General features: G+C 37.2%; 1 protein-coding gene across 2 annotated transcripts in view; it reads left to right on the top strand.

Moving 5' to 3' along the window:
* Nucleotides 1–370: 370 nt before the first annotated feature.
* Nucleotides 371–16397, top strand: part of mical3a (microtubule associated monooxygenase, calponin and LIM domain containing 3a) — a 102814-nt gene continuing 86787 nt past the window's right edge. Inside the window, exons 1-2 of one of the 2 annotated variants that reach the window (XM_034305227.2) lie at nt 371–562; nt 14124–14242. The gene's annotated coding sequence lies outside the window, so the exon portion shown is untranslated. The remainder of the gene's footprint in view (nt 563–14123; nt 14243–16397) is intronic. The other variant, XM_034305228.2, reaches the window with a different exon arrangement.

Raw genomic sequence — 16397 nt, 5'->3', positions numbered from 1 at the left:
TTCTTAACTATTATTCTTGCTTCCATATTATTTTGATAAGCTCTATAAAAAAATGTCACTAAATAGGTGTGAACCACCAAAACACTACACAAAACATACAGAAAGGTTTATTGAGAAAATGTTGTGTCATTTTTAAAAATAAATTTTGGTGTTCAGAAACACATAGTATGTTCATCACTGATTATCATCTTCATCTCTTTTCTAATATTTTTGTCCTGTTATCATGTCAAGCCATTTCATTCCAAATTATTAGCTAAAGTGTGTGTTTAAATGTAATCCCTCCACCTCATCATCATCACCACCACCAGTGCAGATTGTGTGATTTGTATTTGGGTCATATTTCGCCTCTTTACAGTGACGTGGTGCTTTAAGAAGTGTGGAGGAGTGCTGAAAGGCTGAGTTTTTTGTGTTCTGTGCTGAATGAGAAGCTGCATTGCAGAGCCACATACAGCACAGCAGAACACACACACTCTCACACACACACAAACACAATAAACCATGAAAACAAGACCTGGATGATCTCCGATGAAGGTGAGAGGATCAGAAGGACCGGACATCAAAGGTAAGATTTGCTGTCTGTTTCAGAATATCGAAATAATGAAGCACTTTTGCTAACAGTGGAAGTGAGAATATATATAATCAGCATTGTAATTCCGATGACTGCCACAGTGGAATGTGTGTGTGTTGAGATTGAATGAGAATGATGATGGTACAGAGTTACAGGGTGACCTTGTTACTGTACTTAGATTTGCTGACAGCAGTACACACAGATCGCAATTCCAGTTACCTCGGGCAGCTATAGAAACCCTCATCCGCTCTCGTGTGTGTCTCAGAAGACAGTAGGATATTGTGCAGAACCGTGCTGAATGTGCGTTGAGTGGGAGTGATGTAGTTGCTCATGTGAAGGGCGCGTGATGAATATAAATGACCAGTACTCAAAAACAGATCTATCCAGACCTCCACAGAAACATTGTGGTAATGGATCTGGCCCTTGAGGAAGATATCAATGACTTAAACTATTGGCTTGGAACAGAGTGATGTACAGAACATCTGTTTCTGGACTTTAAAGTATATATACTGCAAAACTGAACATCAGCTGTCGGGGCATTGCTTGAGGCTAACGTTAGCACAGAAAGAGACCATGCCTTGGTTTTATTCTTGTAACAGCTGCCTTGTAATACCCTGAGAATGAAGCCACTGTGGTCTAGTATAATCACTACAGCATTACATAATAAGCAGATAAGGCCATCTGTGATGCATTAGGCCTGGGATACATTGGTGACAAATCAATCATTTGTCAAGTCTTTGTTTCAATTGTTTAAGCTTGCAGTGAAGGTGTAGACAAGGACATAAGCACAACACACATACACACGTACACACACACACACACACACACACATATATACACACACACACCCAAGAGAATTTTATGGATTGCGTGCAGGCCTCAGCATGCTTGGCTAGAAAAGTGTGTCAATGATGATAGGAAAGCATGACATGTAAGTGACGATTTTGACATTGTGGGTAGATTTGATTAGTTACCAGGGAAACAATTTCTTTATAAACTATTAATATTATTATTATTATTATTATTATTATTATTAATAATAATAATAATAGTAGTAGTAGTGATAGTGGTAGCAGAAGTGGTTATTTATTGACCTTATTTATTGAACTTATTTATTTTTTCTCATTTTCTTTTACAAACGGGGGGAAATGTTAACACTGGTCCTTATTTTTACAAAAAATAATGCAAGTATATATAGATATTAATAAACACCATAGTTAATACAACATTACTGTGTTATTGTAGTGCTAGTAATAGAATTTTCACAGATCATGTGTGTCAAATGAATGCTTTCATACTTGCAGTGTCTCATGTTATTCTTTTGTTCCCATTACTAGTCTGTCATTGTTCCTAATTGTCTGGGTGTTTCCTGGGACAGAGAGCACATGGCTTCGTGGCTGGGAGGAGTGTGTTAATCTAGGGCTCTCATTGGCTATCTGACATGAGCATATGTCTTCTAGGTCTGTGCCATTAGCGAATGACCCAGATAATTTATTGTTGTGACATGCATTGAAAAGAAGAAAAGTGTCAAACAGATACTGAATCTGGTTGTTGTCATTTCCCTTTTATGAGCATGTGAGCTTTAATGTGGGTGTGGAATAATGACTAAGGGTCATGCTTTCAGCCTGGATTGTATTATTGAATTTGGGGCCACCATGACACTATTTAATGCTCTAGGATGAATTATATTATCCAAATGTTCTTTGCTTGCTTCCACAAGCCGTGCTGACGTGGACGATTCACATTTCAGCCTTGTATTCTTATGCACCAGACAGATTTACTGCCTTGCCACATCTTTCTTCAACTCCATCTCCAAAATCCCCCGTTTACAGCTCTGTGGCTGCCTTTCTCAGAGCGTCTAGGCCACTTAGCATTCCACGAGGCTGCTCGTTTTTTGTCTGAGGAGCCGTGCGGGGTGCCACTGCATGTCACATATCCCACACACGCTATTCTGGTGTGCCTTTTGTCTGCATTGAGTGATTTGGGTTGGCCAAGTGCCAGGACTCCATGGCTGGTTTTATTTGTTCAAAGTTAAAGCTGTATGCTTGAAGAAGACATTCCATGCATACAGTCAGAAGGGATTTTGTATTCACTCTGACTGTTTGCATGAATTCTGTATGGACGTGCCACTTCTGAAGGTTTAGTGTAATAATAGCAGGCCCCAACAGGAATGTGTAGCCATATGGGCCTAACCCTTGGTTATATACAGATGGTGCATAGGCTTATGTAATAGTTGAATTAACTAGAGATGTGACTAGTAGGTTAAAGTCATGCTTACTGTTACAAGTGTTCATTTGGCTGATGCTTTTATCCAATTGGAGATACAACTGAACAGATGAAAGTTAAGGGTTTTGCTCAAAGACCCAACAGTGGCAGCTTGGCAGTGCAGGGATTTGAAATCACAACCTTTCCTTCGAAGCCTTAACCACTGAGCCACCACTTCCCTTGCTCAGAATTGTACCGTAACACAGAGGCAAGGCTTCTTAAATCCAGAATTGCTGGATTATACCACATGGGAGGCCATACATGTTAAAGAAATTGGACAAGACAGGTCAAGAGACACAGTTTCCAAACATTATAGCTGCTGTGCATCCTGCATTGCTTTACTTTGTTGTGATGCTGTTTTTCCTCAATCTTCACAGAACAGATCCAAGAGGAAAGATAACATCTGTAAGAATCATCTGAATCAACACAAACATAACAGTTCATTTCAAAGCTAGATAGATCTCAACTCCATCAATGAAATGTTTTGGCAGTTTAGCGACATTTAAAGGATCTGAAGAATCATGGCCAAGCTTTAAAGAGCCTTAGTCGAGCACAAGTGTCAAGCCTGAGAGGAGAGCTGTCCATCTCTCAACTCTCTCTCTGTCTACATGAGGGTACTATTCTGCTTTAATCCTCAGTCTTGGCTTAAGCCCAGTACGGAGGCAAAGGGAGATTACAGGGGTTACAGAGTGTTGTGTTGAGCACACAAGGCCCAAATGTAGTACATTGAAACTCTCTCTGCTTCTCTCCTTTTTCACTCTCTCTCTCTCACTTTCTATCTGCCTTGACTAAGCATCCATAGCATTTGGCACACTTGAGTGCTCCTTTCCTTTGCTTCCTCACACACATTTGTGCTTTTGTGTGTTTGTCAGTGGAATAGTGAAGCACTGCATAGCTGCAGTGAGTCCATGCCAGATTCTTGCTTTTCCTCTGCCATTAACCTGCTTAGAGAGAGTGCCGTTTCTCGGCCAAGGACACATCCAGGACGAGGCCAGCAGCTTCCGTCCCAGGCCACACAGAGCTGACAGCGCACTGAGCTGAACGAACTGGCACGGCTGAGAGCATGTGGGTCATTAGATACTAAATCCTGCTTTTAAGCTTCTATAAAATAACTCTTTAGAGTTGGCAGGGTGGCTGCTTAAACTTAGGCCAAAGTGCTCTGGGTTCTTGGAGAAACAGTTCTCCCTCTCCCTTCCTTCCTTTCTATCTCTCTCTCTTCTATTGTGCCAAGTAAAAAGAAGAATTTCATCTCTCTGCACGATTAGTCTCACTGACCAGCTGTTAGGAAGAGACCTCCTCTCTTACAGTAATACTCCAGCCATCTTCTCAACCTAAGCTCTCTACCTACCTCATGTAGATTTCCATAGACAAAAAACATTGATACATTTCCGTGTACTGAGAAAAAAGCCAGAAAATATGATAACTTAAAAGTCACTTATAAGGGAAACATCAAGGCCATTGTTTGGAGGTTTATCCAACTTTTCAGCAGGAGTAAAGAGAAATTCTGATCATTTATGCTTTCCTGAAAGTATTGTGGTATCCCTGAAAATGGATTTTCTGTTTGTCAGGACTGGGAAACATATTGAAAATTTAGTCTGTGGTAATAAATCACACACTACATACGTATGTGTTAAATAGAAATTTTGTTAATAAAGAAATTCTGGAGTATTTCTTCAAGTTTTGTTTTTACAAATTTATACTTAAGTACAAGTTTTGAATAATTTTGAAATCTTAAAATGTTAACGGTTAAATATATCAATTCATTTATTAAAATAACATCAAACTATCTACTAGTTAAAAAGTTTTCTCATGTTGTTTCTTAGTAGTTTTTATTATATTAGTATTGCAAAGTTTTATTTATGAAATGTGCTATACATTATTAATATTATTATTATTGTTGTTGTTGTTGTTGTTGTTGTTGTTGTTATTTATGTTGGGTTTTTTTTAATCAAGACTGACAATATAAATAAATTTATTTCTTGCCTATGTGCAGAAACATATGAGGGGAAGGTACAGCCATTCTTGGGCGTGTTCGTGGTTATGCATGCACATGTGTGTGTGTATGTGTGTGTGTGTGTGTGTGTGTGTGTGTATGTGTAAAGGAGGACTAGGCTTGTACTCCAGCTGTCATTGAACCCGCTGGAATCATATTTCCTGCATGTTCATTCCTCACTTGTTTCTCTACACATATGTAATACTCATATGCTCATGTGTCAGTGTGGCCACTGTGAAATATGATGATGGGTGGAGTAATATCTGAAGAGATAATCAGAAGTCCTCCATCAGACACAGAGAACAGTAAAGTCCTGAAGCAGCTTCTGTCCATGCGTTCAGAACAGGAGAGAGTGTTTCAGAGGCAGAATGAGCAGGAAGAGAGATCAGAGAAAAGGAGAATGGAGGATTTCAGTTGGGCATTCAAGCAGCTAAAAGAATGAAGAACTGATAGTCTGCAACTCAGAGTGTGTGGGAGTGTCTGTCACCCGCCTCGTTTAGCAGAATTAAGTTATCTGGTCCTCTACGCCATCTTGTATAAAAATGTCTAAGAATAGTCCGACTCACAACATTAATGAAAATGCATAAAAAGTGTTGTTGTAAGTGATGATATATTCACTCTAAGTGATCCAAAAGTGAGCAACACATGTTATTCATCCCAGTTTGTTAAATCTAATTGTGGCGTGACTGGAAGATACGATAAAGACTAAAGTATAGATTAAAGCTTAGTTGCTGACTGTTCTTTCAAGCAATATTTTTTCAACCTAATGTACTGTATCTGTAGCATTAGTGTAATTACCATAGGCAAGAATTTTGTTTCCCTATACTGAAAAAAGAATAGAACACCTATTTTATTATTTAAAACTCACCTACTGTGAAAGGGCTTTTGTGAAATTCTGTCCCTAAAAGTTTTTTAAAAAATGCAACTATATGATGCCTTACAGCTCCAGAGTCCCTGGTTTGATCCTGAGCTTAATATTTGTGTGATATGTATGAACTATAATGCTAAACTAAATGCAATACACACAAACAATAAGGGGTATTATGTGCTTTTATCCAACCTTCCATCACTGAAGTAAAAAGTAGGTTTGGTTATTTATGCTTTTATGAACATTTTTTGGTATCTATGGTATACACCCCCCAGACCCACATTACTATACTGATGGCCTATAATCTATAAAAAGTTGTGCTCACTGGGAAAATGTAGTCCCATCTCTGAGTGATACAGACATACACTATTTTGGACTACACAATTCATAAAAATGCTCTACAACACTTGTTTTGCATAAAAGTGCATTGACGGAGTTCAGTAACTGCATTCAGTAACTGCCAGTACAAGTGAGTTATTATCCAGGTTTTTCTAAGTACAAGGAAATGTGTTGAAATAATGTATAATAAAATAAATTTAAAAAATCTGTGCTAATGTGTCATGCAAGACAGATATAGAGGTAGTAAATAGAGATTAGGTTAAGAAACACTGGAGTATTTCTCTAACTCAGTGGTTGCTTTTGAATGTGGGTAGGATTGGATCGCTGTGCTTACCTCAGGGAGTGGCAGGGTGGAGCTTTGGTGGCCAGAAGTTCTCTCCTGTTTTAGACTGCTGAAGTAGAGAAATATTTACCAGCAGATTATATGACATGATAGTTATCGTGCTCTAAAATTACACACTTCCTTGATTTCAGATCACTCATCTTTCAGATTCCATAAGCCACCATCAAAACCTTCTGTCTCACCAAAAACCTGTCATACAGGGAATAATACATTTAACCTGCCAGTCTTGTAGTTGTACTTTTATCTGAACAAATGACAAATTAATCAAATAGACTTCTTTTCTCTCTAGGCTGTCAATGAAAAGGGATGGGCCTAAATGCATCTACAAAGTGAACATTGAACTGATGTCATACTTAGCACCAAGAGCCAAATATGATTCATTCCAAAATTCAGTCCATAAAAGTATAAAACGTCTGACATCAGTTACAGAGTGTCAAGCCTAGGCAAGGCCATTCTGGAAACATCCAGTGCTGTTACACTGCACTAAGACTGTAGTTTAAAGTGTCTAATCTCTTGGGTAGCTATGCATTTTATTTTCAAACTGAATGTTTTATACAGTCACTTTTTTAATGGAAGTTAATGGTAGATTAGATTAATCTAATGGGAGATTAGGATTCACGCTTTGAAACAGCATGGTGATCAGAGTAAAGGTCAAATTTGCTATACATGTATCTGGTGGTCAAAGAATGGCTGAAATATTTGATCATTCATTTCTGTGAATATTAAAACAATTCCTTTTAACCAGCATCTTTATTCACATCAAGTGAAATTCCATATATAATAAAGTGCTTTAAAAGAAGAAAATCCGACTTAGCAATTCACAGCATTCCCATCATGAAATTTCCCAGAAATCTATTTTGGTAGAAAATTGCAGGCCTTGACTGTGCCAAATCTGGCCAATCTTTGGCCTTTAAATGAGCCTGTGGTCTCTCTGGGAACTTTGCTGCTATCTCTCAGTCATGGAGTGCTGCTCACCAGAAGCTTCTCACTGTGGATATTCTTCCATTGCTCTAAATGTTTTATAAAGTAATATATCTCAGTAGAAAACCTAACTACAGTTTAACTACTGAACCATTTTACCTGCTTAGGTTGTTCCTGAAATTAAGCATTATTCATACTTTGCCCAAGCTGCCAATTAAAGAAACATTGACTCTGAAAATACACCAGTTAACAAACTCAGTAACAGTGCTGTAATTGTAATTGTGATGATGTCATTCTTGGCAAAACAGCTGTAAATGAGAGGCCATATAAATGATTGCCAGCACATATATAGTTGTATTACTAACATCTTCCATAAATTTTATTGACTCGGTTGTGTGTGGCGTGCATGTGTGTTCGTTTTAGACTGCTAGAACTGGTCCTTTTTTAAGACCTGTATGCATTTTGTGGATTCCAAACTTTTGAGGTACCATAATATTTACTGCCCAGTCATTAGGATGTCTACAACTTAGCAGTTTTAAGATTGTGTCCTTATTCCACTTCCTGTTTCCTATTTTTTTTTATTTTTTTTTTTTCATTAAGCATTGTAAGCAGATGAAATGCTTGTGATATCTTCTGAAGTGAATAATTTAGAAAATGACCAGCTCAACACAACTCTATGCTTTACTGTGACATCGGTTGTTATAAATTTGCCGTGGTATGGTCGTAAAATCAAACCATACATTTACAACAAGTAAAATATAAACTTTCAGTGCTAGAAACATAATAGAATTAAGTTTAATAAAAAAAATAAAATCAAAGTCAAAATACGTAATAATGCTAATAGAGTTCAATTAGAATGTCAAGTAATATATATGCAGTGGTTAGAGAAGTGCTGTTCCTGAACCTAGAGGTCCAGATCTGTTGTGATTAAAGCCTTTTGCCCCAGAAGATCAACCAGAGTGGACATACATGGATGGAATTTTTTACCAGTTTGTAATCCTAAAGCATTCCATGGATCGTAAAATCTTGTTGGAATGTTTGAATCATCCAATAAAAATGCTTTCATGCCTTTTTGTATATTCATCAGGCTGCTTGTATGCACTGAGGAATCCTTCGGTGGAGTAAAAGAAAGAAGGATGACTGTTTCTCAAGTCTCAGCTCAGCTTACAGTCATGGATTAATTCATGTTTATCCAGATATTCAGGCCACAAACTCATATTCTGTTTCCATTGTAGAAAGTGTAAATGCTATGAATTTAATTGATTTTATATCACAGCACTGTTGAATTCTCAAGTCAGAAGGCATTGATTAATTTTCTATAACAGCATGGCTCTGAGAGTAATGCCGGCTGCAAGGCAAATCACAGGTTTGTATTAATGTTCTCGTTCTAATATAACAGCTCATTCACAGGGACTTGTATAATATATACACTCCATATAATTAAACAGATTCAAAATGTGTTGTTATTTAACCAATTAAAATGATGAAGCTTTCTGTCAGGAAATGTTTATTTAACATTTATAAAAGGAGTCTTCAGTGTCAGCACTTTGTAGCAGTTAGAGGTAAAGCTGTAATTTTACATTTTCCATCATAGGAAAATCTAAGGGCAGAGAATTTCACTTTTTTTGGCTTATTAACATCAAGTGAAAGCATGACTGTTCATAGCTACTATAATGTAAGTGATAAGAGGAACTAACTTGAGGATATTTTACACCATTAAACACAATTATAAATTGATTAAAAAAAAAAAGTATGGCATATAATTCTTTAATTAAATGTAACTGTTAAGGAAGTAACTTGTTTTATGATCATTTCACAATATTAAATGTAACTATAAATGGTATTATTTATTGTTCTTTTAATATATTAAAAAGTTTAATCAGTGGAAAATTCCTGTGGTGTAAGACGAATGAAACATTTTGTGACATGCTGTTATTGTAAAATAATCAACGTTGGCATGGTAATGGCATCATAACAGCATGCTTTACTAAGTTTTATTCTCTGTTTTATTAATTTTGCAATTTGAAAACATTTTTCAGAAAATTCAGAAGAGAACACCCATTCTGAAGAGAATTGCAGAATCTTTGTTTGTCACCTTTAAGGGCATTACATAATGCCAGCAAGCCACATAGCTGTTGTTCTCACTGTGAAATGGTGCATGAGTTCATATCATGTGGTCAAAAGTGAACGGCACAATGAGAGGATCGATTTACTAACTCCTCTCTAACATGGATTTAGCTTGATATTATTCTCAGATTCTGACCTATTTATACTAGCATGAGGATATATTCGATGAAGACTACAAAGCACTTCTGTAAGATGCTCTGGGTAAAGGCTTTTGCTAAATATTGTAAATGTAAATGAAAATGAAAGGATAATACTAAGTGCTTATGAAAGTCATTCACAGCTCAAGTGTTCTCAGTAGCACATTTCATACTTCTTGCTCTCTTGAAGGTAATTACAAGAGAATGCTTCAGATCTCTCCCTGATGGAAAGTGTCAGACTGATGAGATCACATAATATGTAATATACTGGTAAAGAATATAAGAAATTCAAATCCAAAAAATGTACTTATGAGGCTGTACACCATCTTTGATTTACTTAGACCATGGCATTATGGGAAATCTGTACTCCTGTGGAGTGATTTGTTTGTGCTGTCTCTGGTGAAAGACTGAAGGAAGCCATACTGGATGGGAGTTGTTGGAGAGAGCTCCAGTGCATCGCTATGCAGTGTGTTAGACAAAGCTTTCTTTTGGCTGGGGACACAGAGCGGTCAAATGGGGGACTTTGTCCTCTTCTTTCTTCCTTTTGTCTCTTAGCTCAAACTGAAAAAGACCCTTTGTATCCGGCTGCAATCACATGTCACAATATTTGAACAGCTGCACTGTGTGTGTGAGTGTGTGTGTGTGTGTGTGTGTGTGTGTGTGTACAGTGAATTTCTAGCAGTGTAAAATAATGTAGCATGGAATGAGTTTATCAGAGTTTACTGATTCTCTTATGGGACTGATTCTCATGGATGTATATGAAGACATCCAAGATTATCTGAATAGTTTGCTACACTGAATTGAATAATTAATTGTAGTTAGGAAGCCATTGTGCTGAATTGAAAATATGCTGTTGAATTGTTGAATCTGATTGGTCAGAAAATGTTGGTTAATTTTTTTTTTTAATAACAGCAGCTCTGACAACAGTGTCAGCAGCAAGGCATAATACTGCGCTCATTCTGTTATAGTTTCTATAGTAATGTCTAATTCACAGGGACTTGTATGATGAATGCTCAAATAATTTAAGCCTAACAATAAACAGAGTTTTAAGCTAGTGTTTATTTAACAATGAAAAACTAAAAAAAGTTGAAGCGTTCTGTAAGGAGACATTTATATACCCTTTATACGTTTTAAAAGAATAAGTCTTCAGGATAATTTTCTATAATTTTTTTCTTAATTAATTCAATAGAGAGAAAAAAAGAGACTAGTGAGGGAATGTTTATAGCTGCTATAACAAAAGTGATAACTTATTTCGTGGATGTTCCACAACATGAAATGTAAAACTATAAATGGATAAAAATATGACGTCATACTTTTATAAATAAAAGATTTTAATTGGAAAAATTGCTGTCATATAAGAGGAATCAAAAAAAGCTTCAAGTTGTGCTGTTATTGGAAAATAATCAACTCAGTTGTTGACTGCTTCCTATAACTGCGTACCCTGTCATTTTTACTCCTTCGTTTTTTTGTTTTTTTTTATGTTAGTATGCTTCCATACTGTTAATGTTTTAATGTGACCTGTACACTCACAAAAGAACTGCACTGGTTTTATTTTGTGATGCTGTAATTGAATAATCTGCCACAAACTTAAAAAATTAGCTGCCTCATTACCATAACTTTGTGTTTGTAAAGTTATCTGTTCATTAATGTCTGTAATGACAGCGTGCTTAACTAGCTCTTACCCTGTAAGACACCTCGCTTTCCTCACTGCTTCTTTCATGGATGCCATGGATCATGTTAAAGCTCAGCATATTTATAGCATGACATCAAGGCAGGGAGTTCAGCCAAATGTTAAATACCACATGTTCACTCCTACTGCTTTATAGTCTTTATCTAAAGCAGAGTTGGGCATTTTTAAGGAAGGGACAGATATTGCAAGCTTGCAGTAACGACCCACAGCATATACTGCATTTACAGGTTTGAGTTGTGTACCATGGGAGAAGCTGTGGTCTGGCTGGCTTTTAGGATCACTGTGTAACTGTTGGGTGTTGAATCACAACTAGGGGCTTAAAATACTATGTGTTGAAACTGTGAAAATATCTCCACTGTTCTTAAGTAAGACAACAGAGGACACGGAGGGATTTAATAGTAATATAATAAAAAATTATAAAATTATGCCTGTCACTTAATGTTATGTGGGTTAGTTTTCTGGACTGAGATTAACCCTAGACCTAGAACAAAGACTCATTAATAAAATTAATCTAAAACTAATCATTAAAATTTAGCTTACAACTAGTAAACCTAAAAACTGTACTCTAGATCCGTGATTTTTTTTTTTTTGAAATAGCAAACAGTCCGGAGGCTGCTTAAAGTCTGAAATAATATTTCTAACCCACATGAATCATGTCTCACTAATGAAAAGGTGGGCATTAGCTAATACGTGAGGTCAGACAGTTATGCAATGATTACAATGAAGTGTCCTTGTATCTTGTGCTTCATGTTCAGAATATAGATGACTACACAGTCACTGATGCTCTTAGTTTGTTTATAACCTTCACATGAAAATGAGACCTACCCATTTTAATGTGCCCTATAGGCAAATAAAAATAAAAAATGAAGACAGGATGGGAAGCAACTGATGCTTCCTCAGTAGCTGCAAACTAAAAAAAAAAAAAACATAAAAATAAGCAAAACAGGATGGACAATGCCTGTGTACTCAAGGTGCAGTGCGGAAAATGCATTGCTTTTTTAAACGTGTTAATGTTTTACACAGATACAGTATGGGGAAAATAGAAATCTACTTGTAAACCATGCTGTTGATGTTCTACTTTTGGCTGCTTCTGGTAGTGGTCACCACAGCAGATTCTCCGTCTCCATTATTGAAATCTGGTTTATGGACCACATATTTGATTTGGCACAGGTTTTATGCTGGATGCCCTTCCTGATACAATCCCCTCATTTTATCCGGGCTTGCGACCAGCACTGAGAGTGCACTAGCTCACGCGACCCCAGTGGGTGGGTTTGGCGCCCAACGTGGGGTTTAAACCCACGACCCTGACATTAAGAGTCTCATGCGCTACTGACTGAGCTAGGCTTTTACCAACGTATACGCCAACAGCATGGGCTGACGGAAACTACAGTTTTACGGATGTTTGTTTTCCAGTTGATATGTTAAATCAACATAATTCCTGGTTACTATATGCCTGAAGCTGCTGCTTCCTGAGAATAGCATGAACCAGAGATCCACAAAAGAGCAGACTGTCAATCAATCCCTGACCTGCTTATGTCTGGTTAAAGAGCCACACACTGATCAATACTTCAAATCACTTGTTTCAGCACCAGACGGAATGCCAATAAGATCAGGTGACTGTCTGGTAGCTCTGTGCTACTTACTGTCACTTACCTGTCCCCGATTCGTCCCTTTTTCTGGCAACAGCAATGACTTTTAGTAACTTGCTATACAATGTAGACTGGTATTTATACTCCTAGTCACAAATGTAGGACGGTCACTTAGAGCTAATGACCCATCCACAGTGCATAGCTTGGGGAAAGTGTTATGTTCCTCTTGAGCATGCTGAACATGTGTTTGACAACTGTGTTGGCTGTAGTACGTTTACATTTACAGCATTTGGCAGACACCCTTATCCAGAGTGACTGACAGAAGTCATTCAATCATCTTAATGATTTTATCTTGGTCAGGGTCACAGTGAATCCAAAGCCGATCCTGGAAACACTGGGCACAAAGCAGGAACACACTCTGGATGGGATGCCAAGGTGCATTGCAGTGCTTCAAATAAACATACCTCAAGCTAGGAAAAATAGGTCATGGTAAAAAATAATAATTAAAAAAAACAGAAAAGAAATCAGGTTAGAGAGGGGTTAGGACAGCAACAAACACAACATACAGATTGAGATTTTTAGGTTTTCTTAAGTGTCCAGTTAAGCGTTCAGTGAACAGGTGACTCAGCTGATCTGACAGCCAAAGAAAGTTAACTCCACCAATTGGGTGCCATAACAGAGAGAGCAAAGTCTTGAAAAGTCTTGGCTTCCTTGTGCCTTGAGAGATCATGGGTCGAGTCATGCTTGTGGCTCAAAGGAAACTGAAGTGCTTTGATAAGTGCCTTCATGTAGGTGAGAACCGCACCTTTTTTTTTGGCTTCGTAGGCAAGCGTCAGTGTTTTAAATGTAATGAGGGAAGCTACAGGAAGCCAGTGGTGTGATGTGTGATAATTAAAAAAAAAAAAAAAAAGTTGTGCTGCTCAATGTCATGTTGTAATACACTGAGTTGACAGTTTTGTAGCTTAGCTACCTGCCATATACAAAATGTGCATTTTGTAGGTATACAATTACTGACTGTAGCCCATCTGCTTTTGTGCACAATGTGTCCTCTGCTGAATTGGATATCTCTTCTGTTCCAGTTACTATTTTGGGTTTTATTCCCATTAAAATTCAATAGTCATCTGAATTCTTCCAAGACAGCAAAAAGGTACCATTTCTGCAGGCACATGCTGTACTCAAAGCAAATTCTGACCTCGAGTCATTTGCATGCTCTAGTCCCAACATTATGCAGCAGTGCTTTAACAGGGAGCACTACCACAGCCTGATAGCTTTCATTTCAACAGGTGGGTTTGTCAATGCTGACATTCCAGAGGCAACGTCCAGAACGATAAATCCTGATGATCTAACACCCAGCACAGATCCCGTCAACTGGCTGGACAGAGGAGAGCTCTGACCAATCAAGGTATTTACTGTTCTGGAGATGTTTGCACTAATACTTTGCTCATTTCTCCAGAGGAAATGAGATATTTGTGTTGCAGGTCCACTTGCATTTGTATTGCTTGTAATTGGCCATTTTGGTTTGACCGCAATAACAGAAATTTGTTATTAGAAATGCAAAGAAGATTATAAAGAGTTTTTTTTTATCTCACTCCAATAAATCTTGTTTCACGAATACTTGCTACTGTATGTTGCACATGACTAGTTTGAATTCAGAATTTGACCTGGTTCTGAAAGATGACCTGTCCAGGGCAGGTTAAAGGACTTTGATTACTCTGAGAGAGTGTGACCGGTTTCAATGACTGTAACCTTACCTGTATTTTTCTGTCTTATTCTCTAAAAGTCACAGCAGATACATTTCTGTAGTGGTTTTTAGTTGCATGTGTGTAATTCTCATTTGATCCCCTAGAGAAAGCTAGGCAACTGTGTCCTTTTGTCCCTAGTTTGGAGGAATTTCAGAGTGTACTGGTCTGCTACTGATAGTAATACCACAATCTATATACTGTATGTGTGTATTTGTTTATGTGTTTATTTCAGGTTTTACAAAATGAAACTATGAGTTTATCTATATATACATATATTTATCAGTATTTAAAGTGTATACAAGCCTGCAATAGCTCTGCTCTGTGTGTGCAGTCATGGCAGTGTAGTAGCCTAATGGTCTGTAACAGACTTATAATAGCTGAGGTTTTCAAAAGGACTGCATGCATCATTACTAAGGCCTTTTGACCTGCATTATTATGAAGGCCTTTTATGAGCCACTGTATTGAGCTAACTGCCTGATTTTCTCTCTCTTTCGCTCTCTCTCTCTCTCTCTCTCTCTCTCACACACACACACACACACACATATAAAGAGACAGAGAGAGAGAGAGAGAGAGAGAGAGAGAGAGAGAGTTGATTTTCTACTCTTAATGTGTCTTAATGAGTCAGTAAAAGGAATTTTAAGAAGATGGAAAAAATATTAAAAACTCATTTAAATTGCACATCTTATATTCTCATTAATGTCATCATGGTTTTATGTGCTTTTTGAAATCTATAATTTTCAGGATAAAATTATTAGGGGGTTATTAGCCCTAATAATTAAAGAATAATGTAATTATTAACGACAATATATTTTTAAAACACTCCAAATACATGTACAATTGACATGATCACAGATGTATTAAACATAGTTGATTTTTGCTCCATACAAATGTCAACTAATTACTCTCATTTATCTTCACATGACACTAGAGGCTTTGCTTCATATTTGCTTTCATCTGTTTGCTGGGAAATTATGCATATGTGAGTGAAATGCCTTTTTATATTGAATAACCTAAACTAATTAACCAACTTGAGGTTTTTCTTAACTACTGCAGTGGGCAAATCCAAGTATTCAGTTATTAACTAGTTGTTTAGTTATTAATGAATGAATTCATACTTGAAATCATGTATTCAACAGTTTAACCTTGACATTTTATTGCAATGGTACTATGTTTTTACCACAAACAATAACCTGTTTCAAGTATTTAAACATTCACCCAAAACATTTTTGAAGACCAAAATGATAATAATTATTCATGCTTGTCAGTAAACACTTTATCCTGGTCAGGGTCACGGTGAATCCAGAGCCACCAGACATGAGACTCCGGTCCATCGCAGGGCACCACGCACACCCACATTCACACCAGGGGGGGGAATTTAGCGTAGCCAGTCTACCTATTTGCAGGTTTTTGGACAGTAGGAGGAAACCTAAAAACTCCACACAGACAGTATCCTGAGCCCATGATAAATATGGCTGCTTAACAAAAAAAATTATTCAGTAAGTGCTTTATTTCAGTCAGGGTTATGGTGGAACTGGACCCTATTCCAGGAACACTCAGTGTGAGGTGGAAATACAACCTGGATGGGATGCCAGTCCATCATAAGACTCACAAGACCATGCACACACAATTTTAAGAAATCTAGATAACATCAATATGCAGATGGAACCTTAAACAACCATATGCATGAAAAAAAAAGGTCATGTGATTGACCCTTATGATAACTTTATAAGATAATGAATTGGGGAAAAGAATTTTATATACAGAGGATATCAGATTGTTCCCTTGTCTACCTGTCTACCATTTTTCTCGTTCTTC

The sequence above is a fragment of the Pangasianodon hypophthalmus genome, chromosome 6 (assembly GCF_027358585.1).
Source record: "Pangasianodon hypophthalmus isolate fPanHyp1 chromosome 6, fPanHyp1.pri, whole genome shotgun sequence".
NCBI lineage: Eukaryota > Metazoa > Chordata > Actinopteri > Siluriformes > Pangasiidae > Pangasianodon > Pangasianodon hypophthalmus.
The sequence above is the reverse complement of the archived record's forward strand: the minus strand, read 5'-3'. Positions and strand labels throughout refer to the sequence as shown.